This window comes from Hyaena hyaena, unplaced genomic scaffold (genome assembly GCF_003009895.1).
Source record: "Hyaena hyaena isolate Hyena2069 unplaced genomic scaffold, ASM300989v1 scaffold_88, whole genome shotgun sequence".
Taxonomy (NCBI): domain Eukaryota; kingdom Metazoa; phylum Chordata; class Mammalia; order Carnivora; family Hyaenidae; genus Hyaena; species Hyaena hyaena.
Genome location: NW_024080720.1, coordinates 2,736,555 through 2,749,643, shown reverse-complemented (window position 1 = coordinate 2,749,643; position 13,089 = coordinate 2,736,555). Strand labels below are relative to the sequence as shown.

Here is a 13,089-nt window from a genome sequence, read left to right as displayed (position 1 = left end):
GGCGCCCCGCCTTTTCTTTTTTTTTTTTTTTTTTTTGAGAGAGAGAAAGCAGAAGAGGGGCAGAGAGAGAGGGAGACACAGAATCTGAAGCAGGCTCCAGGCGCTGAGCTGTCAGCACAGGGCCCGACGTGGGGCTCGAACTCAAGAGCTGTGAGATCATGACCTGAGCTGAAGTCAGAAACCTAACCTACTGAGCCACCCAGGTGCCCCCTCTTTTTTTTTTTTTTTAATGTTTATTTATTTTTGAGAGAGAGAGAGTGTGTGTGAGCAGGGGAGGGACCGAGTGAGTGAGTAGGAGACACAGAATCTGAAGCAGGGCCCAGCTTCTGAGCTGTCAGCACAGAACCGTTGGGGGGCTTAAACTCATGAAACACGAGTTCATGAAGTTGGATGCTTAACCAGTTGAGCCATTCAGGTGTCCCAGTTCATTATTTAAAAAAAAAAAAAAAAGTTTATTTATTTATTTTGAGAGAGAGAGGAAGGGGCAGAGAGAGGGAGAGAATCCCAAGCAGGCTCCGTGCTACCAGACTACTTGTGCCTGGTTTTCCTCTTGCTGCTTTCTGTGGCCAGGCGAAGTGTCTAAAAGTTGGGGTAAGAGTTGGGGTAAAGTCACAAATATTATATCAATATTATATCAATATTTGTGACTTTAATTAAAAATACTTAAGAGAATTTGATTTAGAATTGCAACAAGAATGCGTAGAAACCTCTGGATTAGTAAATAATTTCAGACTTAATAGGTTTGTAAATAGTGCTTCAGTGCTTAGCAGTTCTGTTTGTTACATTTATAAGTCTGCCTTGTCAGACATTTGAAGCACTGAACAGAATCAAATTTGCAATTGTGGTTAAAAATGCCAACGCTGAGGGAATGTTATTAATCAACTTTGTAAATGATGTTAAATATTTAGGAGAATTTACTATGTCAAATTTACAAGCTAATTTAGCATTGATCTATGAACAAATAAAAATCTGTTAGTCGTTAACTTTACATAAGAGATAGCTAGACTTATAAACACAATAACATGATCTGTAGGTTTTGTGTTAAAGACTTAGGGAAAACTAGGTTTTTAAGTCTATAACTTTTAACAAATTGAGCATTAGTTAATACAAGTACCTGTAAGTATACTCTTGCTTGCAGTGGAGTCCAAATTTAGATACAAAAAAATATTGCTGTTCCCCTTGAGATGCCATCTTATGCCACTCTCACTATTTCCTCAGCACAGGTATCCACAGCCCACATACCAAAATTCCACTAAAATGATAGAAAAATACAGTAGTCCCTCATTATCTGTGTTTTTCTTGCTACTGTTTTAGCAACCCCTCGGGGTCAACCACAGCCCAGAAGCAGATGATCCTCCTTCTGCCTAATGTTACATCACATGCCTACGTTATACACCTCGCTTCATCTCATCACGTGCGCATTTTATCATCTTCTATCATCTCAAGAAGGGTAGATACTAGACAATGAGATATTTAAAAGAGACCACATTTGCATAACTTTTATTATAGAATATTGTTATAATTGTTCTATTATTTATTATTATCCTTTAAAAAATTTTTATTAAAAATTGTTTTAATGTTTATTTATTTTTGAGAGAGAGCATGGGGAGGGGCAGAGAGAGGGACAGACAATTGAAGTGGGCTCTGTTAACAGCAGAGAGCCTGATACGGGGCTTGAACTCATGAACCGTGAGATCATGACCTGAGCCGAAGTTGGATGCTTAACCAACAGAGCCACCCAGGTGCCCTTTTTTGTTATTATTCTTAATCTCACTGTGCCTTATTTATTTTTTTAAATTTTGGTGGGGGGGAGGGGCAGAGGGATAGGACAAGAGAGAATCCTAAGCAGGCTCCCTGCCCAGAGCAGAGCCTGACTTGGGGCTCAGTCTCACAACTGAGATCATCACCTGACCCTAATTTAAGACTCGAATGCTTAACCAACTGAACCACTCAAGCACTGCTCACTGTGCCTAATTTATAAATTAAACTGTACTATAAGTATGTATATGTAGGAAAAATCATAAAATATACAGGGTTTGGTACTATCTGTGGTTTCAGGCATTCACTGGGGGTGTTGGAACATACACCCCATGGTTAAGGGGGGACTACTGTATATATCTTCTATTTATATATCATGCAGTTTTTACATATAGATTCATAATTGCTAAAAACCGAGAAAGAATCCTATCAGTCACTCAGAAATGGTGATGAAATCTTGTAAGACAGACTACATAAGGGTTCGAATCAATGGCAAAACCAGGGTAGAGAAACTTGTCGCTGAACGTGCAGGAGGGAAGGCACTTCTTCCCAAGGGAGCCTGGGGAAAATCCAAGATTAGAGGAAACAAACACGAAGAATGAAAGAGGTCCCCCAGGGCAGTCCTTGAGGTAATTAAATACAGGGCTGCATTTGGTCTGGCTGGATCAGACATCCCCTTCTGGATGGCAGCTCCAGAAGGATAAAGTTTCTGGGATAAAGACCTCAAGACTATTTTGTTGAACAAGAGAATAAATACTTCTCCTGGGGAAGGCTCTGACTTTGAAGGCTGACCTGATTGGGGAAGCAGAGCCCTTCTTAACAAGGCCTCTATAACAATAGGGGCCAAGGTTGAGGACAAAGAGGAAAAGTTGGCCCCAAAGCCTGCCGCCAACAGCCGTGTGGGTAGCTCTCCAGGGTAGGGCACTGCAGAGCAACGAAGGCTGCAGGAGAAGATGAGCAGTGCCCCAGATAACATTGAGTTACCAAAAAGGATAGAATATAAGCATCCTGGTCTGGCAGTAGGTGTACCCCCATCTCTCCGAATCTCCAGAATTAGCTCCTGCAGTAAGAACAGGGATTCTGATTTGGACTCCAGCTTCTAACACTACAACGTCTGGAGAAAATGAGTGGTGAGTATAAGAAACATGGTATCCAAAAAAAATCATTAAAACTTGTGGCTATATCTAAATAAGTAAGTGAGTAGAATTTCATTAGATTTCAACATTGGAATCAAGATAGGAAAAGGCTTGAAGGTATATTATGGCTTGAATTGTCTCAGGGGAGGTATTAGTGCAGTGTACATCTAGATATTGCCAGGAAGATATCTGTTTAAGGAGATTTAAGATTAAAAAAAAAAAGGAGATTTAAGATAAACTGGGATGGATCATACAGGAGGCTCCTGGGGTATTGGTAATCTTCCACTTCTCAATGTAAAAATTTTAACTTTTGTTTGCTTTCTGTTCTCTTTTCCAGTGTGTGTTATATTTCTCTACTTGTGGCATTTTATAATAAACATTTAAAAAAACAAGCAAAAAGCAAGAATGACTATTTGATTTTTAGTTCTCAAACTCAGCTAAGCATTAAAAGGACTTGGTGGCAGAGGGCATGGGGGAGGAGTTAAAAAATACTAATGCCCAGAACACACCCCAGATCAAGTAAATTAGAATCTCTGGGATGGAGTCAGACATATGTATCTGAGAACTGCAGCACTAGAAGAATAGAAATAAAAATAAACACATTCAACAGGAGGAAACACTAATCACAATTGTTGTTAATGGGTTAAATTCCCCAATTAAAAGGCAGAATCCAGACAAAATCACCAAGATCCACATTTTCTTCATTTCTCAGGTATCCTATCAGTATTGGGTTGGTTCTCAAATTCCTTGTGATTATAAGACTGCTGTAGAAACATTGTTCCTATGTTCTTTTACATTTGCATTCAGAGGGAAAACTCCTGAGTTTGTGTTGGAAATCTCAAAAGTGTTATGGCATCTCTCTCTCTCTTTTCCTAATGTGATCATATGCCAATCGTTTACCCTTGAGCCGGTCACTATGACCAGGACACTTTCATTGACTATCTACTGCAGAGGTATGGGGTGGAGTCAATATCAATGGAACTACATGGGATGAGAGTATAGGGGAGAGGTGGGACCACAAGTAAAACCCAAAAACTGTTTGAGTGAATGGAAGCTGGGCATTCAGAAGGAAAAAAGAAAGTTTTCCATAATGGAAATACAGAGTTAAGGCATTACAAAACAAATATAAATTAAACCAAAGTGGATAGGTTCAAAGTAGGAGGTTAGGAGATGGAAATTGGTTGGAAAAAATATCACATCCTACTGAAACAGTTGCCTGTGACCTTGGCTGTGGCTGGAGAAGGAGCAGTGGACAAGCTGAGGCAATATCTATGGCTACTAGTCCATCCTAGATCCCCAAATATGTATCTGCAGTTCAGATTTCTCTCTCTACACTTATATACACATTTATATACACACTCTGGACAACTATTCTACATATGTGAAAGGCAGCTCAAATTCATGTTTGAGCCCTTAATTATCAAAGGGCCACAAACCTCCTCCTCTTGAATTCTTTCTTTTTTTAACTAAAAAATTTTTTTTTCATTTTAGAGAGAAAGAAAGAGAGAGATCAGATGCATGCAAGTGGGGAAGGGGCAGAAGGAGGGAGACCATCTTTTTTTTTTTTTTAAATTTTTAACGTTTTGGTTTTCTTTTGAGAGACAGAGAGAGACAAAGCACAAGCAGGGTGGGCAGAGAGATAGGGAGACACAGAATCCAAAGCAGGCTCCAGGATCTGAGCTGTCAGCACAGAATCCCGTGTGGGGCTTGAATCCACAAATGTGGGATTATAACCTGAGACAAAGTTGGACACTCAACCAACTGACACCCAGGTGCCCTGATGATCTTTATTTTTAATGTTTATTTATTTATGAGAGAAAGTGAGTGAGGGAGGGGCAGAGAGAGATGGAGAGAGAGAATCCCAAGCAGGCTCCATGCTGTCAAAAAGAGAGCTCGACCCAGGATTTGATCTCACAAACCATGAGATTATGACCTGAGCTGAAATCAAGAGTTGGACAGTCAACTGACTGAGCCGCCCAGGTGCCCCTTCCTTTTCCTTATTAATAACCTCTGAACCAGGGACCCTGGATCATCTTTTAATCCTTTCCTCTCTTGCCTCTGTGTTTAACCTTTCTCTAAGTATGGCTGTTCCATCTCCGTACCACATCTCAGGTCCACTGTCAAGTCTTCATCAACACTTAAGACCACTGTAATTCAACCATTTGGGTAATTTGTTTGAATACATATCTCTTCCACTAGGCTGGATCCATCACAAGAGGACCCATCTCAGTTTTACATTTTTGTGTCCTTAAATCTGAACTTGGTTACTGAAACTGATTAGGTACTCAAATATTTGTGGAAAGGTTAGACTAAGTTAAAGTCTGCCAGTATCAAGTTTTATGCACTGCCTTCCAAACCTAGCACTATATTACTTGAGTAATTTTCTGAAAATACAAACCTGCCTATATTTTCCCCTCTGTTTAAAATCTTTGCATGTTTCGATGCCCTCCCCCCATCACCTAAAGCAAAATAGTGTTTCCTAAATTTTCAGTATCAAATAACAACTTATTGGCTGTCTGGAGCATTTGCAAGCCTCCCATTTTAAGTGAACATCCATCCATTTTTAAATAATAAAATTAAGATATGATAATTTACAGTTAATAATATTCAAGTATTCTTTGCTTTCGTTGTATTTATCTCCTGAGTTTGAGTTTGGAAAACAAGTTCATATAGCAAGAGATACAGTAGGATTTGCACATACTTCATACTTGAATTTTGGATAACAAGTAACAAAAGTTTGGATAGAGCTACTGCTAGAAGTATTTGAATATACTCAGATCCTGAACCGGGGAATAAAGAGTTAAAATCACAAAAGCAGGGTGGTGAGAAATATCAGATCAGTAAAAGGGAAACTTGTTTGCAGTTGATTTAAAGTATATTACATACTTTAGATAAATAAATATATGTCTGGATTAATCACAGATTCAACTTATTTTTGTTCTACTAAATGAGAAAGCACTAACTAAGAATTATGGGCTACTGGTTAAAGCAGAAAATGTTTAGCCGCCCTGAGAGATGGTTTTATCAAGTTTGATGGGACATCTACTGAGAAACAGCGGTGACATTTCTCATTAAAGACCACTTTTATGAACAGCTAAGTCTAAGAGGGTCGGATGATTTCACTCGGGTGATAGTTGCAAATGAACTGCTTTTTGTTTTTTGTTTTGGGTTCAGCTCTGGAGAGAATTTCTCTATGATTCCTAGCATTGTGTATGGTTATTAAATGTCATTGATTTCTTTCTCCAGAGAATGAAGAAAATCAAGTGTTGTCAATGCCTGCCTGTGAAGCCTCCTGCTTCAAAGTTCAATTTCCTGATATCTTATCCCCAGCACTGAATATCCTCACCACATAATATCCTATTACGTTGGACCTAAACGGAGAAGTTCAAGCTTTTCAAGCTCCTGACCACAGTGTGTTGACATATCACTTGAAATCAGAGATAACATTTCTTCATAATGCTGATAATGACAACAAGGACCAGATTTATGATTTCTGGTCTTTCACGGGATCATTAGTGTTATAAAGAAATCTTATCTCCTCTTCCATTTTGACTATTTACATGAGTACCTTCCCCATGGACAGCCAGCATGCTTTAGTGTGGAATAGTAGTTTTAGTACCTGTCACACATATCTGCACAAAATACACAGGAAAGACACATGCTCAGTGACTGAGATTTGACTGTGCTAACAATTTTCATGACTTCTTCAACCTTTGATTAGGGTTAGATCAGGATGCATAATGATGTTCTTAGTAAGTAAAGCGGTGGGATATTTAGCACTCAGATACAACCATTATTGACTAGTCAAGTGAGCCCATGGCAAAAATGGCATAGTTCTATGCCCTTCCTCATCCTATCATATTGAAGCCTCCTCTCTCCTCATCCGTGAGTTGGCCATGTGACTTTGCTGTGGCCCAGGGGGATGTCAGTGATTGTGACAAGGCAGAGACTTGATGAGTGCTTGCATATTTGGGCTGGCTTGTTCTTGCTCCTCTGCCTTTGCCGTAAGAACACGCTTGGGCTAGCCTGCTGAAGGAGGGGATGCATGGTATAGAGCAACCCCTGTTGTCCCAGATAAGTTTATCCTAGACTAGCCAAGCTGATAGCCAGACATATGAAAGGACCCAGCCAACAGCAGCAGAACTGCCCACATGACCCACAGCCCAGGCTGGCCTCAGGGTCAGGGGACCTTTTTAGTCACAAAGGGGCTCTGTGTTAAGAAGGCCCCATGCTGGGTTGAATAATCTGCTGTCACCGTCTTTTAAATTCTTAGTAATTTTTTCAATAAGGGGCCCTGCATTTTTATTCTGCACTGGGCTCCACAAATTAGGTAGTTGACCCTGCCCACATCTTATCATTGACACTGGGGTGAGCTTAGCTGAGATGGGAGAACCATCCAGTTGGCCTATAGGCTCATGAGATCAATAAATTCTCAGTGTTTAAGTAGCTTTGAGATTGTGTTGCATTATTGTAGCGATAGATACTGATACACCAAACCTTTCTTTGCTGGACACATGGCTGGTCCTCCATGAGCATCACCTCAGAGATGCTCCCAGTCTGCACCATGTCTCACAAAAATATTAGATGAATTGATAAAGAGAACTCAAAAATATAAAATGTGTCTTTCTCTTTTATATAAGTCCCACATGGATGCAGAGAGTTCTAGTGCTTTAGACTCAGCTGTAAAACAAAATATCATCATCATAATAACTACCATATTTGTATGACCATGTCATTAGGCTTGCTTATGGCTATCTTTGCTTTTCTCCTAGCATTTTATTTGTCCTGAATTTGAGGCTGGCTTTTTTTAAGTTTATTCATTTATTTTGAGAAGAGAGCAGGGGACGGGCAGAAAGAGAGAGAGAATCCCAAGCAGGCTCTGCACTGTCAGTGCAGAACCTGACTTGGGGTTCAATCCCCCAAACTGTGAGATCATGACCTCAGCCGAAATCAAGAGTCAAATGCTTAACCAACTGAGCCACCCAGGAGCCTGAGGCTGGTTTTATAAGTATGTTGACGATAGCATGACTTGAATCTGTTGTTGCTGTTTAGCCTCTTTGTATTTGGAAATAACATTAATTTTGTATCACAAAATATTCTGTACTTAGTCTGAGAGAATCTACTGGTGGACCAACAATGTTATTCTATTTTGGAAATGGCATGAAACCTCTGGAGGCATCATGAAGCTCTCTGACAAAGAGCTTTCTAATAGAGTGTACGTTAGAGACAAGAGGGGGATAAATCCCTTCCTCAGAAAAATCCAGTTTTTAGATATTCATAGCCACACTTTCCATTCACACGTTGCCTTTCAGCTCCTTGGATGAAATCATCGCATTCACAGATGCTCTTGTCCCAACAGATCCTGGAGTCCTGTTCACTAATTACTCTTCTGACTTGCAGTGTTTGTGTTACTATTTTTATCTTTGCTTTTACACTTCAATGAACCACTTTATAGTCATTAATCTATTTTTGTTCATCAGAACCATAACAAAACATAAGAGTAACAACAAAAAATGCAAATTTTACACCATAAACAATAATGTGCACGATATAGCTAAATAAATGATATATCTAGTGACTGAATTTCAATGACAACTTCTTAAGAGTCTGACCATTTTGAGCCATCTGCACCCTTGAACCATTATGAGGAAAATAATGGTCCTTGATAATTTTTCTTCCTTTTCAAATTTGTAAAACCCTTAAGCACATATTTTACCATTCATTGCCTATGTCACAAAAGCTGTCTAACAACTTGAAGACCATTTGTTTTACAGACAAATTGATCCCATTTTAGGAATACTGCCTCAAAAGATAAAGCCTGAACTCTTTGATGTGGTATATAAGCCATCCCATAATCTTACAGTTGTTATTAGTTTGTGTGTGTGTGCGTGTGTGTTTGTGCAGTCGTAAGTTGTCATTGGAATAACAACAGGAAGAACAACAACACTTTCTGTTTACTGAGACCTTAAATGATATCATGTGTTGAGTGCCAGTCTGAACGTTTCAAATGGATTCTCTTATTTCAAATTCACAATAGCCCTTGGAGGTTATTGTACATTTACAGACAGGGAATTATGAATATTATAGAGGTACTTGCTTATGGTCACAGAACTATTAGGAGGCTGAGCAGGAATCTGATTCCAGGTTTGTCTAACTCTTAATGACCATGTTATCTGGTACCCTCTCTTTGACCCTGCTTCTTTGATCTCCCCTTCCTGTACTCTCTTCCAAACACACGCAGCCTCTGTATGCCACAGTCGTGTCACACTCCCTTCCATTCCCCAGCGATCTTCCATCTGATCTTTGCACTTTGCCCCCTCTATCTGGAATGTTCTCTTCCATTTCTCCCCTTGTCACCTTGGTGAACTCTTACTCACCTGTCAGCACCCCATTTAAGAGTCTACTTTGTAAAGTCTTTCTTTCTACCCACATCCTAGGATTTTTACCTTGTCTGTAATAGCCTAAATTTTATTTCTTTCCATTCTCCAGATAAAGATGCAAAAATGTCTAGAGTGACAGCTGAGTTATTAAGAATTACCATATGACAGAACATAATTTACTACATTTTATCTGATTGTTCCCTGGTCTATCATTAGTCGACTCCATTATTGACTTATGTCTCAATGAACAGGTAATTCCTTACCTTAAAAATGTTATTCTCAGGTGGTCAGAGAACAGAATTAATTCTCATTGTGTCTATAATAACAACTAGTTAACTTCATAAGGCACAGAAAATACATTCTCTATTTTATCCTTTCCAATTTACTCTCGGAGAGTGAGACCCACAATAATATATGAAGTTTCTAAAATCACTATCTCTGATAGATGATATTGCTTTATGGATACTTAGAAAATGCAGTTCTATCAAGGTGACAAAAACATATCTTCAGGTCTGCTAGTAATTAAGAAAGCTGTAAGTTAATCAGCTATATTCTTTTTGAAGAAAACCTGTAAGGTAGTGGTTTAGAGTAATGGTCTCCTAAACTTATTTGAACATTTACTTCAACAGTATACATGTTGGGCCTGGACCTCCACAAATGTGTGTATTTATTTATAGTTTATGTATGTGTACATACTATTGTATGTAACATTCAGTATATTACAGAACATTCATGAGATGGAAACTAAAAGAAATGAGGTAAGGAAGAAATATAATTAGAAGTTCTACTAATTTTCTTCTTCACCCAACAGATCATCTTGTGTACCTAAATTTGCACTACTACTGAAGATCAACAGTCTGCAAATCATTCACTGGACAAGTTCTACTCAACCCCCTGGATCCAGATGCTGGCTCACCCCAGTGATCTCCAGCACCAGGATGGCCCCTGTGGACTCAGGATCCAGGTCCACTGCCATGTACCCAAGCACCAGGCCTGCCCACTAAAGGACTCCAATAGCATGCCCATCTATGGATACCCCCAGATGGCCCACTCAGAGTCTCTGGATGGGCCAACTGGTAAAAGGTTTTGCCTGTTGAAGCCAGTCTTTAAAGACTGGAAGAGGTAGCTACTTCCTAAGTTGTACAGACACCAAAACAAGACCACAAGGATCATGAATAATCAAGGAAACATGGCATCACCAAAAGAAACTAATAAAACTCCAGCAACTGACTTAAAGAAATGGAGGCTTATGAACTGTCTGACAAAGAAATCAGAATAACATTCTTAAAGAAATTCTGTGAACTGCAAAAAAAAAAAAAAACCCCAAAAAACATATTGTTTATATTTCATTTTATATTTCATTCCTAAATGAAATTAGGAAAATAATGCATGAACAAAATGAGAAGTTCAACAAGAAATGGAAACCATTAAAGATAAAAGCCATTTAAAAACATCTGTGCCTGGGGCACCTGGGTGGCTTAGTCGGTTAAGCGTCCGACTTTCGCTTAGGTCACGATCTCGCGGTCCGTGGGTTCGAGCCCCACGTCGGGCTCTGTGCTGACTGCCAGCTCAGAGCCTGGAGGCTGTTTCAGAGTCTGTCACTCCCTCTCTCTCTGACCCTCCCCTGCTCACACTGTCTCTCTCTCTCTCTCTCCTAGAAATAAATAAAACATTAAAAAAAAAAAAATCTGTGCCTGAGTGGCTCAGTCAGTTGGGCCTCTGACTCCGATTTTGACACAGATCATGATCTCAAGGTGCGTGGGATTGAGCCTCGCCTCAGGATCTGTGCTGACAGCGTGGAGCCTGCTTGGGATTCTCTCTCTCCCTCTTTCTCTGCCCTTCCCACACTCGTGCTCTCTCTCTCTCTTTCTCTCTCTCAAAATAAATAAATAAACATTAAAAAACCCACAGAAATCCTAGAGTTGAAGAATACAGTAACCAAAATGAAGAAATCAATAGAAAGTGCAACAGCAGACTCAACCAAGCAGAAGAAAGAATTTGTTAGCTAGAAGTCAGATCATTTGAAATCATCCAGTCAGAGGAGCAAAAAGAAAAAAAAGAATGAAAAAGAGTAAAGAAAGCCTACATTAATTATATGATACCATTAAAAGAAGCCATGCATTACTGCATTACAGAAGGAGAAAAGTAGGGGGGAAAGGTAGAAATCTTATTTAAAGAAATAATGTATCTATTATACCTAGCCTCTTGCAAAAGAGATGGTCGTTTCTTGGGATAGTTTCCAGCTCTGGAAAATGAGCACACTCAAGGGTCCCCAGAATCTAACTACACCATGTACACTTCTTTTATGAAGTCTCATCATGGCTATGACCTGACTCCCACAAGCACCAATTTGTTCATATTTAATACTTCTCTGTGGGTGAAGAAAGCTTTTTGGCAATTAATGGTATGTAAGCTGCCCCTTTGTGGGATAGTTAGAAGCAAAATTTTGTGGGCATTCGGGCCATCACTGATTTCATCAATATCTTGCACCACTAGGGGCGCCTGGGTACCTCAGTTAGTTGAGCCTCCCCAACTTCAGCTCACAGCATGGTTCATGGTTTGTGAGTGCAAGCCCCACATTGGGCTTGCTGTCAGCAGAGAGCCCACTTTGGATCCTCCGTTCCCCTCTCTCTCTGCCCCTTCCCCCCTCACACACACACTCTCTCTCTCTCTCAAAAAATAAACATTAAAAATTTTTTAAAAACATCTTGCACCGCTAGTAATAAACCAGTGTTGATACAGACCTATGAGCTGGAAGAGTAGAGATAGAAACTTGGAGGGTCGTTCGTATACATATGGACTTCTTTAATTCCTTGTCTGCATTGCTTCTAATCCCTTGTCTGCATGTTGTCTTTTCATTAATTCAAAACAAGATCTGCAGGATGCCAGTTATGGACTCAGAATCAGGCAACACCTTGCACATATTCACCTATAAGCACATTCTCAAGGGTCTCAAATTGTTTGCTGCTGAATTCCCCAAGCCAGAGTTCATATCTAAGTCTCTGGAAGAACTTCAGGTTAGCACTCAGGCCAGCACTGCTATGGTCCACACTACCACCCCTGTCTACATGACTTATTTTGTGCAGCGCTGATTCTCAACTCCGCCACTGGCGGATGAGAGAGAGTGTGTGGTGGACTTCTACTCCGAGTTTTATGTTATCAATTTAGCAGGAAAACAAACTTACAATAACCTAGATGTGTCAGTGACCAAAGCCCTACAATGTTGATCACATTCCTTGAGATGTGTCTTCAAGTGCTATGTGCATGAGACTCTGGAGACCATCATCAACAGGCTGGTGGCTGCAGAGAGTCACCACCTTGTATTGGTGGATGAGAACGATGCAGTCAAGGAAACTGTATCACTATCTGATATTCTTCGGTTCTTGGTGCTCACCGGCAGGGACAGAAAATCCTGAGCTGGCCAGGCAGCACCACAGAATAAGCCCTACTCACTGCCCACCCCAGGAATCACAGATGAAACCTTGAGAGAACTATGATTATTCTCTGCTCAGGAGACCCCTACTCTTCGACCTGGAAGTTGGGGAAGGTATGGAAAGAGGAAGGAGAATGGGTTTTAAAGTGTCCCTATCCTCACAACACTCCTGAAAAAAACCTCCAGTCTTCCCCAGCCTAGCCCCTGTCCTCTTAGACATAGTCCCTTTTCTGAGCAAACTATGGGTTCTGTGCCCCTGAGAAAAACCCTAAGAGATTCCCAAATTTCACACCAGCCCTTAACTCTGCCTCTGACTCCACCCTGAGATAACAGCATAACGAAACTCATAAAGACATTTTTATTTATCCTGTTTCATGCTGTA

General features: G+C 40.1%; 1 pseudogene; it reads left to right on the top strand.

Annotated features, from left to right (window-relative positions):
- The first annotated feature begins 11,516 nt into the window (after window positions 1–11,516).
- On the top strand, window positions 11,517–12,690 carry LOC120233268 (annotated as a pseudogene).
- Window positions 12,691–13,089: the final 399 nt, after the last annotated feature.